Genomic DNA, 16673 nt, shown 5'->3' with positions numbered 1-16673 from the left:
TCATTGGTTCAAGGGGTGTCACTTAGTCACTTACTCAAAAATATTGAGAGAAACTTATTATGTGCCAGGCATTGTTTTAGATAAACAAAAAAGATCCAAATCCCTAATACAATGCAGTTGACATTATAGTGTGTGTGTAAAGAAAATGTACAAATAAAGCAAAGCATATGGCAATAAAAGCTAAGGAGGAAAACAAGGCCTTGGTGAATTCAGAAGACAATGCTGTGCTGGAAGACAAGCATTGGGGAGTGGTTGTGATTTTAAAAGAGTGATCAAGGAAGGGCTTGATGAAGTGACATGTTTTCTTTTCTTGCCTTGCTTTAAAATTAGGTCAATTCTGCTGATGAAACAAGGAGGGAAGCCTACCAGGGAACCTATCGGAAAATGTTTCCTCAAAGATAGAGGCACAGGAAGAGACAATCTCTCTTCTTCCTCCAGATGTAGTTATAATTGGATAACGACGCCAGGAAGAACTGCAGACACCTTGCTACCAGCTTGATGACAACAAGAAAGGCAGGGGAGAGAGAGAGAGAGAGAATGAAATTGGGACCTTGATTATTTTTCTGAGCCACAGAATTAATTAGTCTTGAAGTCTGATCTCTGTGCTCCTTGTGATGTAAAATAGTAATTTTTCATACTGTGTATGCCTGTTTAAATCAGGATTTCTTTTACTTGCAGCTGAAGGCATTCTAACTGATATAGTTAGGAAGGGTGTTGGTAGCTTTAATCAACTACAGTACACTAGTTTGAGAAATTCTAAGTAGATAGGGGTAGGAACTTGTGACATTGATTGTAACACAATTTTTCCTATATTAAGCTGAGCCACCTCAAGCTTAAAGCAGTTGGGCTGAAAAAATGATGACTCATTAGAGCTCATTTGCCTAAGATACTGACAAAAATCTCATGTTGAGGGAATCATGGCCCACGGACCCTAATTTACAACTAAGTATGGAGAAGAGCTGTGAGTTAAAGGGGTACACAGATGTAGGCAGAGACCACTCTGCCAGAAGTAAGACTGGTGATCCCAGATGATTCAGAAGCACCAGGGTGGGTCATGTTGGTTGTGGTGGGAAGTAGCCACATTGAGAGTCGGCATTTAGCTTTTTTAAAATAATTCTCAGTGTAACTGAGAGACACTAGGAACTAATTTTATTGCCAAGTATAGTAGACAGAATAACTGGCCTCCTCCTCACAAGATGTCTATACCCCAAGCCCTGAAACCCATGAATAGACAATGGTATGTGGCAAAATGGACTTTGCAGACATTGTAAAGGTTATGGACCTTGGATGGGGAGATTATCCTAGATTATCAGAGTGAGCCCAATCTAATCACATGAACCCTTAAAGGCAAGAAACTTTTCCTGACTGGAGTCAGAGAAATGTGATAAATGAAGATAAAGGAGAGATTCTAAGTGTGGAAGGGACTTGGCCCACCTTTGCTGGCCTTGAAGATGGAGATAGGGAACCATGAGGCAAGACACATGGGTGCCTCTAAAAGTCGGCAATAGCCCTTTGCTGACAGCCAGCAAGGAAACAGGGATATCAGTCCTTTGGCAACAAGAAACTAAATTCTACTAACCACGTGGATGATCAAGGAAACAAATTATACCCTAGAGGCACTAATAAAGGAACACAGGGCTACTAGCATCTTGATCTGCCCTGGAGACATGTGCCAAACTTCTGATCTACACACTTTTTTAATAGACGTGTCTGTGTGTTGTTGTTGTTGTTGTTTTAATTTTAAGGATTGTATTTATTTATCCATGAGAGACACAGAGAGAGGCAGAGACATAGGCAGAGGGAGAAGCAGGCTCCCTGAAAGGAGCCTGATGTGGCACTTGATCCCGGACCCCAGGATCATGCCCTGAGCTGAAGGCAGATGCTCAGCCACTGAGCCACCCAGGCATCCAAAGTGTGGGTTGTTGTAAGCCACTAAGTTTGCAGTAATTTGTCATCACAGTGTTAGAAAATGAATACACCCACGTAGCAGAGAGTTGTGTTCAGGGTGAATGAAGTGCCTGGTTGAATTACTGGATGGTGTGGAGGGAAGAAAGGCTGGAAAAATGAAACACATCTTCAAAGCAGAAGATGGGGAAACAAAGAGGTTAGTCTGAGTGTTGAGGTGGAGAAGGCATGTAAGTGGTTAGGACACGTATCTGTCGTAAATAACAAACTACCCCAAACTCAGTAGCTTAAAATAACAATTTTCTTGACTCAACAACTTGGACTGTCTCAGCTCTTTGGTCGTTCTGCTGAACTCATTTGGGCCCTTGTGCAATTGTGGTCAGCTGCCAGTCAACTAGGCAGCCAATGCTGGGGTTCACCTCGACAGGTGCAGTGATGAGCTGACTGCTCCTGTGTTTCTTACTATCCAGCAGATGAGTCCGGATTTGTTCACCAGAGGGCTCAAGAGCAGCAAGAGATACTTTTCAAGTTGCTGCTTGTGTCATAATTGCTATTGCCCCATTGGCCAAAGCAAGTTGCATGTTTGGCCCAGAGTCACTGTAAGAGCTTGGTAGGGCCACCATAACAGGATACGACAGTCTGAGTGGCTTAAAGAACAGAAATTTATTTTCTGGGGCCCCTGGGTGGCTCAGTCAGTTAAACATCTGCCTTCCACTCATGTCATGACCCTGGAGTCCTAGGATCAAGCCCTGCATTGGGCTCCCTGCTCAGTGGAGAGCCTGCTTCTCCCTCTCCTTCTGCCCCTCCCCCAGCTCATGCTCCCTCCCACTCTTGCTCACACTCTCTTTCTCTCAAATAAATAAATGAAATCTTTAAAAAGAAAAAAGAAATTTATTTCCTCACAGTTCTGGAGGCTGGAAGTTCAAGATCAAGGAGATGGCAGGCTTGGTTTCTCCTGAAGCCTCGTCTCCTGGGCCTGTAGAGGGCCTCCCTCTTGCTGCCTCTTCATTTGGCCTTTTCTATATGTGCATCCTTGGTGTCTCTTGCTCTTCTTATAAAGACAGCAGTCATAGATGATTAGGGCTTCACCCTAAAGGTCTTATTTTTCTGTAATCACCTCTTTACAGGCCTTATCTCCAAATACAGATATACATTCTGAGGTTAATTGGGACATTAACATATGAATTTTAGAGGGACACAATTCAGTCCCTAGCAGTCCTTATGGGAGGAGACTACCCAAAGCTATTGACAGTGAAAGGCATGAAGGGTGGGGGGAGCATGACTAAGGATGGACCACTGAAGATTATCAAAATATGGAAAAGGAACAGAAAATTCACAGTATTTGCCAGGATTAATTTTGCTTAAGACACAACATCTTACAGAAGGAATCTGCATCTATGGCATTGGACTACATCTGGCCCCCAACCTATTTTTGTAAATAAAGTTTTATTAGAACTCAGATTCCCCACTCAGTTACGCACAGTTTGTGGCTGGCTTCCTACTCTGAGGGCACAGTTAAGGAGTTGTGGCAGAGGCTATATGATCTGCAAACTTTTAGCCTCTTCACTAATCACAGGAAAAAAAAAAAGTGCTGACCCAGCGTTAGAGAATTCTAAGAAGGGCATGCATCCGGGAGAAAAAGAATAAGTAATCAGATAAGCAACAGCAGAAAACATACGGTCCAGGGGAGGGAAGGAAGGTAGCAGGTGCAATTTTCCTTGCTTACTTCAGGTAAACAAATTACCAGATAGACAACAGCTCTGGAATTGTGACAAGGCTGGGTCCTCCAGCACCACTTAGGAAGTGCACTGAAACTCATGGAGCATTGTTTTGCACAAGCCTTGGCCACCCACCCATCTGCTGCCCACACGTCCTCGTCCTTTCAAGTATTATCTAGAGATATCCAATTGTCGTCCGCAGAGAACAAAGCAAGAGTCTCGGCTTTGATAAGGGATTCCCCCTCCTATGCTATTTCCTACTAAGCCTCATTCACACCCAGTACGAGGGCAGCGCTGCTTTTAAAACCCATTTCACATTTTAAAGCCAATTCTGTTAAGCATGACTTCAGCTGTCACTTCTTGTTATTTTTGGAGAAGCTTGACGCTCATAGGTTTGAAACATCCCATCCATTTGTTCAATGGGCTTCTGATAACTATCCCTGCCCATTGGGTATGAAGTCGACACCAATTATGCAGCTGACTGCCTTAACGATAGAGCATTTTAGAGCAGCCAGTGTCTTGTAGCTCTTACCGTGTCTGGGTGCGTGGTGCTTAAAGGCCTCCCAAACCCGTGCAGTTTTACTGGTGCTGCAAGCACAAGGTGCAGGAGACCTGGGGAGTGAATGAAAGTTGATAGTGGGCTCGGGGCTGTCTGCACGGCAGATGTGGTCTATGACCCCACCGGCATCAAGCGAAGCAAGCTTTTCAAACCCTTGCTGCATAAGCCTTGTTATCACTGAAACACCACTTGAGCTGGAAGTACAGACAGATTGCTGCTGCTGACAGCTCACTAGGACCCAGCTCTCTAGGCAGGTGCACTGACATGCATATTCACCTTACTGGAAAAAAAAAAAAAAGTCATCTCCCCTTCTACCCTGGGACACTCCTTCCGTAGGCTCTGGATCTGCTGTCTTACACTCACCTGCTGGTACCATATAAGCAGCCCGCAATAGGCATCAAGCTCTGAAAAGCTCCGAGGAGCACTAGTGCAGTGTGAATTGCTTCCTGGCTCTGTACTGTTCGGTGATTGTAAGATGGATTGCCAGAGTAGCACAGGCACACGGTGTTTGTGTAAGGAGCAGGGAGGGTGATTTTTCGCTGCTTCTCCTACCAGCTATTTCTTACCAGTCTCATCGCTTCCTATAAAAAGCAAGATATTTGTTAGGATCATTTCTTAAGTGGAAATCCAAAGGACAGGACAATGGACTCAACCCCAGAGTGAAACTACTCTGTTTCTTTCTGCCCTCATACTGCCAAATAAGAGCTTCCGAGGCTTCCTGGCTGAACAGGCCACCGGCCTATGCAACTGCTGGCTCGTGGAAGCTTCCAGAAGAGCAATTTGCTGTCCTCTGATGTTCTATATCATGGACTAAATCAACATAGCCACCCTTCCCGAATGCAGAAAGTTGTTTCCGAACACAAAAACAAGTTGATGAAACAGAACTCCAGGCAGCCTGGAGGCTGCCTCCTTCTTCGGAAGACTTCTGCAGTCTGTGTGGGTAATCTATGTTAACATCTTGTCTTTAAGACGTTGACCTCACTTTGATTCAGATATTCTAGAAAAGGATTCATTTCTTCTCCATTTCAAAGCTGTTTATCTGGCTCAGAAAATAGCTGCTTTAAACAGAAGCCTTTACACTTGTCTGGGTAAATTCTGTTCCAATTTTTGTTTTGGCCACAAGTCAAAGATAACAGCTGTGCGCTTGTGGGTTCACTGAACTCTACGTGCTTGTTGGCTGCATCACCAACCAGAGGGAATAACCAATAATTAGAACATTTCGGGTCATCTTGGGAAGAACAGAGTTTTCTCATGTTTGGAAAGGTGATGCGACCTCCCTCTGATTTTCCCAAATGTGAATCTGTCAGTGAGTATGTGTGGCGCTGAATAGACGAACTCGGACTCGTGGCCACCATGTCCCTCTACCCGCAAAATATCACCTGATAAATGGAGTTTTAAAACTATATTTAATGTTTTCCACTTCTCTCTGGCTCTGCAACAGGCCTAAACCATGATAACAAGCCAAAGTACTTGTGTATTCGTAGCACTTCAGCATTTCTGATCATAATGATTTGTGACTCAGACCTTGAAAGCTGTGGGGTTTCTTCCTAGTTGAATCAATACAAGTTTACATAAATATATGTTTCTGTTTTCCTTTTGTTCTTGCTTCAGCATTTATGTTTACTTGCTGGCAACGACAGACTATGGGAGGGTGGGGGAAAAGAGAAATGGTGCAGATAGGGAGATGATTCAGAAGAAATTACTTGGGTGGGTCCTATTTTTTTTTTCCCTGATTATGACTTTTTTTTGTTTGTTACGTTGGAATTTTCATTTTGAAGATATAAATTTTATCCTATGTATTTAAAGAATATAACCATTCATATATTAAATTTGGTTATCAACTAAAGCCATTCCTATAAAGTATAACAAATATTACCACCCATATGTTACATTTGATTATAAACTATAGTCATTCCTACACAAACTGCTCATGTATCAGGGTATTTGGTGTGCTAGAGCTTTTCGTATCAGTGACAGGTATTCTAAAGCATTATTAATCCAACAGCAAAGTAGAGGCTAGTTTGCTGCTGATGCAACGAGCCAAGTGAGCATTCCTTCTGCATTTAAAATCTCTCCCAGTCAAGGAGACAAGATTGGCAGGAGATATGGTGATTATTTTTTGCTTGATTTTATGCCATGGATGGGAAAACCTTTCACTTCTGCTTGAATAACCACAAGGATAAGACAGAGACCACATTTTTAAAGATTTGCCTGTAGGACAATCCCTATTATGAAGCAACAGCCCACTACTGATTTCCTCATTCATTCTGCTATGGAATGTGCCCTGAGCACATGGAGGGCTTTCCGTGGCTGTGCTGTTTGTGAAGCATACAGCACCTGGCTGAGGTCACAGGTGAGGTCTGAAATTCAGACCCTCCCCACTGCTCAACAAACTGGGTCCACAGGGCTGCATCTGCTTAGGGTTGAAGTGAGGACACGTCCACATTTTCTTTTTTCTTTTTTAAAGATTTTATTTATTTATTCATGAGACACACACACACACACACACACACACACACACACACACAGAGGCAGAGACACAGGCAGAGGGAGAAGCAGGCTCCATGCAGGGAGCCTGATGTGGGACTCGATCCTGGGTCTCCAGGATCAGGCCCTGGGCCGAAAGGGCAGGCACTAAACCGCTGAGCCACCCAGGGATCCCCCACATTTTCTTTTGACTAATGGCATCTCCGAGCATGTTTGTGCTTTCAGGCGTCAGTTTGAACCCAAGACCCTCCCCTGACTTGCCTAGCTTGATTTTTTAATTCAATTTTATTTTATGTTTATTTCACTAGCCTTAAATTCTATCCCAATAAGAAAGCAAATGAATGACTGTCATTATTGCCTAACATAGATATCTTTTCTATGTCTGGGTTCATTTAGGTAAAGTCCAGCTACATATAGATATTTGGGTAGAGTATCCACATATTTCCCATTTATTTAAGAATATTTTCAATGACACATTATACTCCGGGGAAAAATTAGACCTAACTTGAAGGCTACGTGCAAATACTGTACTCACTCTGTGCACCAGCATGTGATCATTGAGATAGATTCTTGAAGTGTGACCTAGACCAGGGCTGATAGTCCTGGTTGGTAACAAGGAATCATGCCTAAAAAGCCATGATAAGAAAATAGCAGTAGCATATCCTGATCCTTGAAGATATATATTCAGAGCACAGAGCATTCCACCAAGCAGTTTATTGTCTTTGTGTCTCTGAGGGCTGTTTCCTAAAGTGGTCTTGAGAACAAAGGGCCAGGACTGTTCAAAACTTCCCTCAGAGATGGAATGTGTGAGTTCAACAGCACGAGACTGAGAAACACTCATCTTCCTGAAACAAGACACAAATGTGCTACCACACTTCTGGGTCACATTTCCTGTCTGCTTGGAGCATCCCTCTAGGATTGAAGGAACAAAGGGAGGTGGTAGGGAAAATTTATCGAATCCCAGAGATGCCTGTGCTTGCAAATTACTTCTGTACAAAGATTTAGAATCTCAGGAAAGACAGGAAAGTGTGCAGCGGGGATTTTTTCCCTCCTCAGCATTTCTAGCAACAGACTGATTGGTGTGAGAAATTAGCTGTCTTGCTGAGGGTTAGGTGTAGCATCACAAACAGTACTTCAAGTAAGCCTTTGTTTCTAGCATTTTGGTCTTGAAATGGCAGGTCCTCTCTAGTGGCTTCCCTCAGTATCTCTGTCATGTTGCTACACATGGGATATAATAAACAGATTGTGGGTCTCTCTCTACTAACATGCTTCATCTGATTAATTTTTACGCCAGTGCCTTTTCTCTTTTATTCCTCAAAGCGCCTTTATTTCTTTCACTTCTGGTAACACCACATAGGTGCTCATTTAATGATGAAAAAGGCCCTCCAGAACGTCTCCTTCTGTTGTGTGAGCTTAAATGAATTTAATGACTATGGCAGAGCACATCTCTTCCTAACACGTAGGAATAAATGATGATTTAGTTTTCTAGGGACCAAAAGAGAAAAATATAGATATATCCATTAAAGAAACAGAAGCCAATTTTCTTATATATCTAAAATTAGATATTATTGATGATCATTACTATTATTATCCTCATTTTATTCCTACGTTGAAGGCATTCTTTCATACATTATGAAAAACAAGCATTTGAGGAAGGAATAAATCAGTAGATATGGTATAGGCAGCAGTGTCTTAAGGATAGAACCCATTCCCTGCTTCTCATGGGGTCTTTTACCTTAAATCATTAGTCCCTTAACAGTGTTTAATAAGTGCTATATTTAGCTTAAGGAAAGAAACAAGGAAATATTTTTTTTTTTTATGATTTACTACATCTCAGGCACTGTGCTGGGTGATTTTTATTTGTTAATCTCATTTAATACTCAATGATCCTGTGAGGTGGGTCATGTTTTTATTTTACGCATGTGGGAACTGAGCAAAATAGAAGTGGGGATAGAAGAAAGGGGACCTGGGGTTTTAATTGTTAATCATTTGGGTTCTGCCTTTAACAGACTTTGTGATGCTGGATTTACCGGTACTCATGTGGCGTTTGGAAATGGCAGAAAAGGGTTTTGTAGCAAAGTCAAGACCTGTTCCCACTAGGAAATCACAAGTAAATTGTTGGATCCTTCCAGAATGAATTATTTCTGAGCCTTAACAGGAGGATCTGCTGGTGCAAGCACAGATGTGGGTGCAGGCGTGCACAGACTTCCACTTCGGGTGTATGATAACATAGCTCGACCCAACTCAAGAGCTCTCAAATACTGTATAAATAATAACTAAGTACATCCTCTGGGCCAGATACTGTTCTGATGGCTTAACAGGTATCAGTTCATTTAACTCTCAGAGCCCTATAAGGTAGATACTAACATTATTCCCATTTTACAGAAGAGATATCTGAGGTTGGAGTTGAGAAGCATAGATGTTAAGACACTTTTCAAAGGTCATAAAACTAGGAAGTAGTAGAATTGGGGCTTGATCCAAGGCAAACTGGCTTCAGAGTCACAGTTGTTTCACTTTGGTTGATTGTCTTTCACCCAGGCCCTTTAGAGTTGTCCTTTGGGAAGCTGACTTTTAGAGATGAGGTTCCTGTCCCCATGACCCTTTTCGTATTCACCTCCTCTTCCAAGTCACTTCCTTCTGGCTGACTTTCACTCTGAGGGACTCCTACCTCCCCCCTTAGAGGGACTTCAACTGTCTTAAAACCCCATTTTCCTTTTCTTACAGAGCATATGGCCTATTCTTGGGCTCGGCACCCTTAGCACTCAAATTGTTAGCAACTGATAAGCTGGTTTCCCTTTCTTAGAGGGCAGGGAGGTCTCAATCCTCGAATTACCTAAGAGGTGAGTAAAAATATTTGCATTCCATCCTTTTAATGTACAGAGAAAGAGGGGGCTAACAAAATAGTTGAATTTAGACAAGGCACTACATGACCCACTACAGAGATAATCAAAGAGTAGTCCCCACCACTTTAGTAAAAACTTAGGTTCTGGTATCGGCCTGGATTTACATATCCACTCCTCTACATAACTAGCTGGCTGAGTATATAACCATTCTTAATTCTGGGCTCATCAACTATAGAACAAGTTTAATTTTTAGCTCATTGTGTGGTTGTGAGAATCAATAGATATAGTGTGTATAAAGTGCCCATCACAACGCCTGGCAGGGGTGAGCTTTAAATAAAAGACATTTTCATTAATTATGATTGTTAAAGTCCCGGATGACTAAAGACATGGTTAGGGCTTTTGTATTTTACCTCTACAGATGCCTTGAACACACACACTGTGATTTGGAATATCTGAAGTTGGTACTTCCCAAGCTCTGACAGCCCCTCTCATAGTGAACACTTGGCTGCATGGGAAGCACTGGGCAGAGCGGTGCTTTCCACACACCTTCTAATCTTTGTGAACTTCCTATGGGGCATGTGCCTCTCTAGCTGCATTTCATTCAGTGGTTAAATACTTCTTCCAAAGTGCCACAGCTGGGAAGGAGCAGAGGTGAAATTTGAATCCAGCCTTCAGATCTTGACCATGTATTTCACTTAAGGCTAGAAAAGAGAAACAAGATGGCTCAGTTACTGGAACCCAGGTTTCTTGATGTAGACAGTTTAGATTCCAATTCCTGATAGCTAAGTGAGCTTAACTCCTCTGAACCTTCTGAGTCTCAGTTTCTTCAATGATAAAAAGACAGTAAGATGACCAATCCTGTAGGGCTTTTTTCAAGCAACAAATGAAGTAACAGAGTCAGGCATGGATGTTCAATGGGCCTCGTGTAGAACAAAATTCGTTTCCCAGACTACAAGGCACTTGAAGCTGGAATAGGTTGGGGTATTTTCTGTCGTCCTGCATCAGGGGAACTGAGCAGTGAGTTTACCTGAAAGCTACTAAGAAGTTATCTGCTTGCAAAATAGTAGGGCAGGTAGTATATTTCCACAAAACCCCCTTTTTAATTTACGGAAGATGACTAAGAGACTATTCTAAATACGGCAGACAACCATCAATGACCAATTATCTTCTTGAGGGTAAACCTGATTCTTTTATGATGTGAAACTGTTAATTACTTCTAATTCAGCATATAGAATAATGTGGTCATGAAACTAAGGACAGGCTAGATCCTGAAGGCGTGAGTCTAGGGTTAAAAGATGTCAGTTTAGGGCAAGTGAGAACTTGGATAAATGTATAAAATATTGCCCAAAGAGCCTGCATTTTCTACTTGTTCAGCCTTTCGATGCCATTAAATGCATCATTTTGACAACAGACATAAAAGGGTGAGTTGAGTAGGTGAAAATTTTGCTTCCTCGCAAGGAATTTTACTGGTTTGATTTCAAATATGTAGGGAAGGCTTATTCATACAATATTTAAAATTTTAAAATGTGACTAAGGTAGTAACTGAAAAAAAATCACAATTCTTTAAATGTCGCTTCATTCAGCAGCACACATTGTCTGTGTTTCTCTTCAGCAAGTGGGGAAATGGAAAATGTCATGTACACGCAAGGTTGACAAATTGATTTTTCTTTGTGAGTACACATCTTTGCGTTAAGAATCAGAAAAAAAATTATTTGTACTTTGTAGGTTTAAATGCTGAGTTTATACCATTTGGCCCACTTAAAAATTGCTAAGAAGAGCTTAGAGGTAAAACATCAATATTTCTGTGATGTTTTGATATTTACTGGTGATGCTTTCTTAAGTATCACCTGCTCCACTGAAGCTGAATTCAGAGGGTACATCATAATTTTCAGGTATTATTATTTATTTTCAGTGTTTCTAGATAGAAAATATAAAATGTTAAGAATACTTCAAAAATGACTTGATATGTAATTTTTTGCTCTTTCAAAAATGGCCTGCTATGTAATTTTTGTTCTTCTTCACTCAGAATTCCTAGATCCACATATGATTTTTGCTCTAACCCTGCTCCTGTGAAAGCCCAACAGCCCTCAGGATAAACATAAAATAAATAATTTTCCCCTGAGGCCATCCGTACCATGATTTCCCAAAAGAACAAACAAATTGCTTTTAAACAAAGGATAAACACGGAGTTTGGGAAAGTCTGATTCAACTTCTTTGGAAGTTTTAAGCCAAGGCAAAAGGGGACAAGTGAGACTGTAATAGAATTCATCTTGCCAGCAGCATCATATAGCATTTGCTCTCCTGAACGCTAACTTCAGCTGTGATTTATTAGGGGACCAAGTTCATGTCACTGCACCTGATCTTCAGAGACCTGGCTTCAAATCCTGATTTTACTCACAATTGAAAATGAGGCTGGTGGTCAGGTCCTAGCCCCTTTTGACATGATTGTCAGCCTGCACTCGGGAGAATGGCCCTCTGGAAGAACGGGGAGTGTTAACTTGCAGGTCAGGGACTCTAGAGCCTATCAGTGGAGTGTTCATCTGCTGTGAGGCTGGGAGGGGCTGTGGCTCCTGACCCTCTCTGTGGGACATTTATTAAGCTGCCCGACAAAGGAGTGTAACACAATCCTATTGTCCTCCTAGGAAGCTTCTTTCAGTCTAAGAACGTGACTAATTATTAAAATTTTGAAAAAGAAATAGCTCTGGGACTTGGAATGTCTGCGTAAAATCTTAAAGGCAGCCAATTTTGCTTCCTGGCATTTACTTGCCCTGTGCAGCTTATAAATAGTTTCCCTGTGGCTGCTGCTTCGGTACAGACCTCTGATAAGAGGATGGGGAAATTAGTTTTGTCGAAGTCTGTCAGTCCAGGGGTAATGTGTATGCCTAAGTGTAATTTTTATTTTTATTTTTTAATAAATCGCCTAGAGAAGGAAGGTTGTTTGCTACCATTTGTGGAGAACAATATAAGGAAAGCAAAAGATTTATAAAATACTAGTTTTATGATTGGAGATACGACAAAGCCAATCAATGTAATTAAATTCAATATTGAATTTAAGAGAACGTATAAAACGATATGTCTAGACAATCCGAGAAAGACAATTATTATATGGTTTAACTCATATGTGGAATTTAAGAAACAGAACAGAGGATCACAGGGGAAGGGAGGGAAAAAGAAAATAATATGAAATCTTCTTAGCATAAGAGACTCTTAACTAAAAGAAGATTTTATCTTCTTTTAGCTCTTGGAGGCTTATTAGGAAACAAACTGAGGGTTACTGGAGGGGGAGGGGTGGAAGGATGGGGTAACTGGGTGATGGACATTAAGGAGGGCATGCGATATAAAGAGCACTGGATGTTATATGCAACTGATGAATCACTGAAATCTACATCTGAAACTAATGATACACTATATGTTAACTAATTGAATTTAAATAAATAAAGTTTTTTTTTTTTTAAAGGATATGACGAGAGTTTCATGCTAATTTGTGATCAGACCTTGAGATCTCTATAGCCTTAGTATGGGACTGCCGCTTACTCCTGGTTGAATTTTAAAGAAGAGGGGAGATCATGAGACCCACCATAGCAAGAGTCTCTTGGGAAAAATGTATCCCATTCATTATGCCCTAACTGGGAGAAAGGGGACCAAAGAGCCATTTTATTTGAATATAATATGAGTAGAACTCTTTTGATAGAGAGGGAGGCTGCTTGGAACAGATGGTCCATTTCCCTCATAGAAAGGTCATCTCATCCACAGAAAAAGCAGATGCTATCTGGAGCAAATTATGGTTCAGCTACTCTATCTTGATAGGCATTAAATGGGGGTCATGATATTGACTTTTATTTAACATAACCCCTTCAAAGTACTTTCTAAGGGCCGAGCGCTATCTTAACTCATTTACTCTTCATAACATCAACTCATTCATTCTTCATAACAACCCTATGAAGTAGGTAGTGTTTTTTACCATCCCCATTTCCCAGATGAGGAAACTAGCACAGGGAGGATGGGCTAAGGTCAAATATCTAGTTAACAAGAGAACCAGGATCTAGACCCAGGCAGTCCAAGCTCTGGAGTCTTGCTCATTCTAAGCTGCTTGGTGGTGATGCACCCCTAACTAGCTTTTCCAACTAACCCAGCCACAGACTGCCTGGCACATACTTGCTACATGAGAACTTTCTCCAGTGCTTCAGGGGTCACCCTGACTATAGATTTTAACCCTTTCTGAATTTGGCATGTGATACTGGGATAACTCATCTTCTATATGACCATGACTCTAAACTCTTTAGGTCAAGCTGTCAGAGCTGGTTAACCCTGCCTGAGCATCTACACTACCAAAAACCTCCAGCGGAATGGATTTCAAAGAACAGTTAACTTTTGGAGGGATTTTTTTTTCCCTCCTATAGGTCAGGAAAAGCTGCCCCAAAGCTTTTTATACTGATAAACGTATATTACATATATTTTACATATATTATATTAAACATATACATATTAAATATATTACATATATTTTTTATACTGATAAACATATATTACAATACCCTTTCCTTGATTTTCTTTCTCAAAATATGTAAGTTGTGTGAGACAGGTTTCATGCCTTGTTTGTTTTCTTATAGCCTCTGCCTAGCAAAACCCCTGATCTGTAGTAGGTACCCTTGGAGGCTTATTGACTCCATCAGACCAGTTGAACTTTGCTGCCTGGTTTCTGTGCACTTCCAGGCTGTGCCAATGAACAAAGACGGTCTCGTCTCCACCTCAAGGGATAGAGTTTGTGACTGATTTTTACAAAGTTAGGAAGTAAATTTAACTTGTGGCATTCCTTGCCAGACAAAGTTTAATAATTATTAGAGATCTCGAAGTAGACATGGGGCAAATGGAATTTTTATTTGGGGAAACACCACAAAAGCTATTAAATACCAATTTCACAGAATTAACTAGAGGGACACTTAATTGCCTCTGGACACATTTTTCCAACTCTAAGGTGACTTAAGAAATTAAAATAGTACCAAATGCGAGGTTATCGTGAAAGTAGAAGTCATTTAAGAAGAGAAAAGCTTCCCTCATATCTGTGCTATTTGTGATTTGTGATGTCTAAATTATAGGACGTGGCATAGTAACAAACCTCCCTTGACCTAATGTCCAACATTTCCCAAATAATCTAAGTACTCTAACCTCTTAGCCCTCACCCGACGTGCCTACTCACTCTAATCATCTCTGCTCTCTGCAGTCTTCCAAGTCCTGTCTCCTTTACTGTCATCTGAGGTAATTTTCAATTTTTATGTGGTTGCCCGGCTCCCTCCTACATGACTGACTGTGGGCGCATGCGCGGGCACACACACACACACACACACACTCACAAACACACACACACACACACACAGGAGAAAGAGAGAGATTTTATCTTCTTTTAGCTCTTTCCTCTCCACAGTTTCATAGTAAAGATCAGAAGATAGCAGGGCTGTTTTGTGGATGTGGAGGGAGGAGATAATTGAGGATTAAAATTGGCTACTCACCTTCTGGATGTGTGGCATTTTCTTATCTGCTTGTAGGAGATGGTTAAGGTTTACTCAGCTAGTAAGGAGTTATTTTCGGGAGGCCAGAGGATTTTCCAACAGGAGTGGGTTGGACTGTTTGCTGAAGCAGTGGAGATTACAAGCAACCCAGGGAGGGCATTTGTAGAGCTGACCTCCAAGAAGGGATGCTCATGGTAGCTATGGCCTTGCTCTAAGCTTTCTAAAGCTAAGCTATTTCTACATCTGGTGAGTACATCACTGTTTAAAAAATAAGCTAAAAATTTGAGAATAACCACATCCTTGACAAGATATATCCTTTTCTAAGGAGAAATGCTGCAGCTGTCTAACAAAGAATTGCAACACTCCACAGCTGTCTGGGCAGGAAATGAAGAAAATGATCCTGGCTATCTCAAAATGGGTGTTTGGGGGATGGAGGAGAGTATAAGAGTTGCCATAGACTATTCTGGAATTAGGGCTCTGAGCCTGCCTGATTAATTTTATCTCATATTACAGGATCCTTGGCTATCAGATTTCAAGTAGCATTAAAAAATTTGAACCATCTAAAATCAAGCAGCAGCATGATTACATAGATTCCAGATAAAGAATTAAAGTGAAAAAGAAATCTTTTTTTTTTTTCAAGCAACAACCAGGTTTACCTTCCTCATCTTCCCATCTAATGAATAAGTTACATTAAAAAACTAATATCTGAGTTACTTCAAAGTCATGAAGCTCTGACTACAGAAATATCATTTAATAATCATCATTTTAGAAGACACCTGTTCATCTTTTTGCAAAGAATGTGGTCATTGGGATGCCTGGGTGGCTCAGCAGTTGAGCGTCTGCCTTTGGCTCAGGCTGTGATCCTGGAGTCCCGGGTTCGAGTCCCACATTGGGCTCCCAGCATGGAGCCTACTTCTCTCTCTGCCTACGTCTCTGCCTTTCTCTTTGTGTCTCTCATGAATAAATAAATAAAATCTTAAAAAAAAAATGTGATCATTGAAAACTGTTTATTGAATGGCCCTTTTGTGTGCCCCTCATGCTGCTTTACAGAAGTGCATTTCCCAATCACAGCTAAGGTCAGATTACTCCTCTCCCCTAGAAATCTTCAGTGGCTCCCCATTGTCTTTGGTGGTCTTTCTCAAAACATAACACACTTATGAATCACATAGCGACCAGGTAAAGATGCAGATTGTGATCCTGTTGGCCTAGGGCGAGGTCTGGGCTTTTGCTTGTCTAACAAGTTTCCAGGTGTTCCTGAGGCTGCTTTTCCTTTGACCACAGTCTGAGTAGCACAGGTCTGCAGGATGGGCCTGCCAATGGCAGCAATGCTCGCTTAGCTTCCAGCCATCTTCCCAGGGTGACTGCTCTGTGTTCTCTTGACTTTTCACAGCCTCTCTACTCTCTGGCCTCCTTGGGTCATTATTGTTTTTCCAGATATACACATCTTCTTCTGTGTTTTTGAGATGTTAGTCCTATCAATGTGTTACTTGCCTTTACTAATCCAAAGGTGCTAGCTTCGGCAGCCCATACACTAAAATTGGAATGATACCAATCCAAAGAGCCCACATTTTCCACAAGCCCTTTTCAGACTATCCCTGTGTACTCTTTCGCTATCCTGCTTTCCTCCTGCATTTTATTTATTTTTTAATTTTTT

At 41.3% G+C, this 16673-nt stretch overlaps 1 long non-coding RNA gene across 1 annotated transcript; it reads right to left on the bottom strand.

Moving 5' to 3' along the window:
• Positions 1–6952: 6952 nt before the first annotated feature.
• On the bottom strand, positions 6953–15206 carry LOC140599212 (uncharacterized). The gene is made up of 2 exons (XR_012001899.1): positions 15020–15206; positions 6953–10213 (listed from the first exon to the last, which is right to left on the bottom strand). It is a non-coding gene; the product is annotated as an uncharacterized lncRNA (long non-coding RNA).
• Between the last annotated feature and the right edge of the window lie 1467 nt (positions 15207–16673).

This window comes from Vulpes vulpes, chromosome 6 (genome assembly GCF_048418805.1).
Source record: "Vulpes vulpes isolate BD-2025 chromosome 6, VulVul3, whole genome shotgun sequence".
NCBI classification, from domain to species: domain Eukaryota; kingdom Metazoa; phylum Chordata; class Mammalia; order Carnivora; family Canidae; genus Vulpes; species Vulpes vulpes.
Note: the sequence above shows the minus strand (reverse complement) of the source record. Positions and strands in the feature narration are given on the sequence as shown.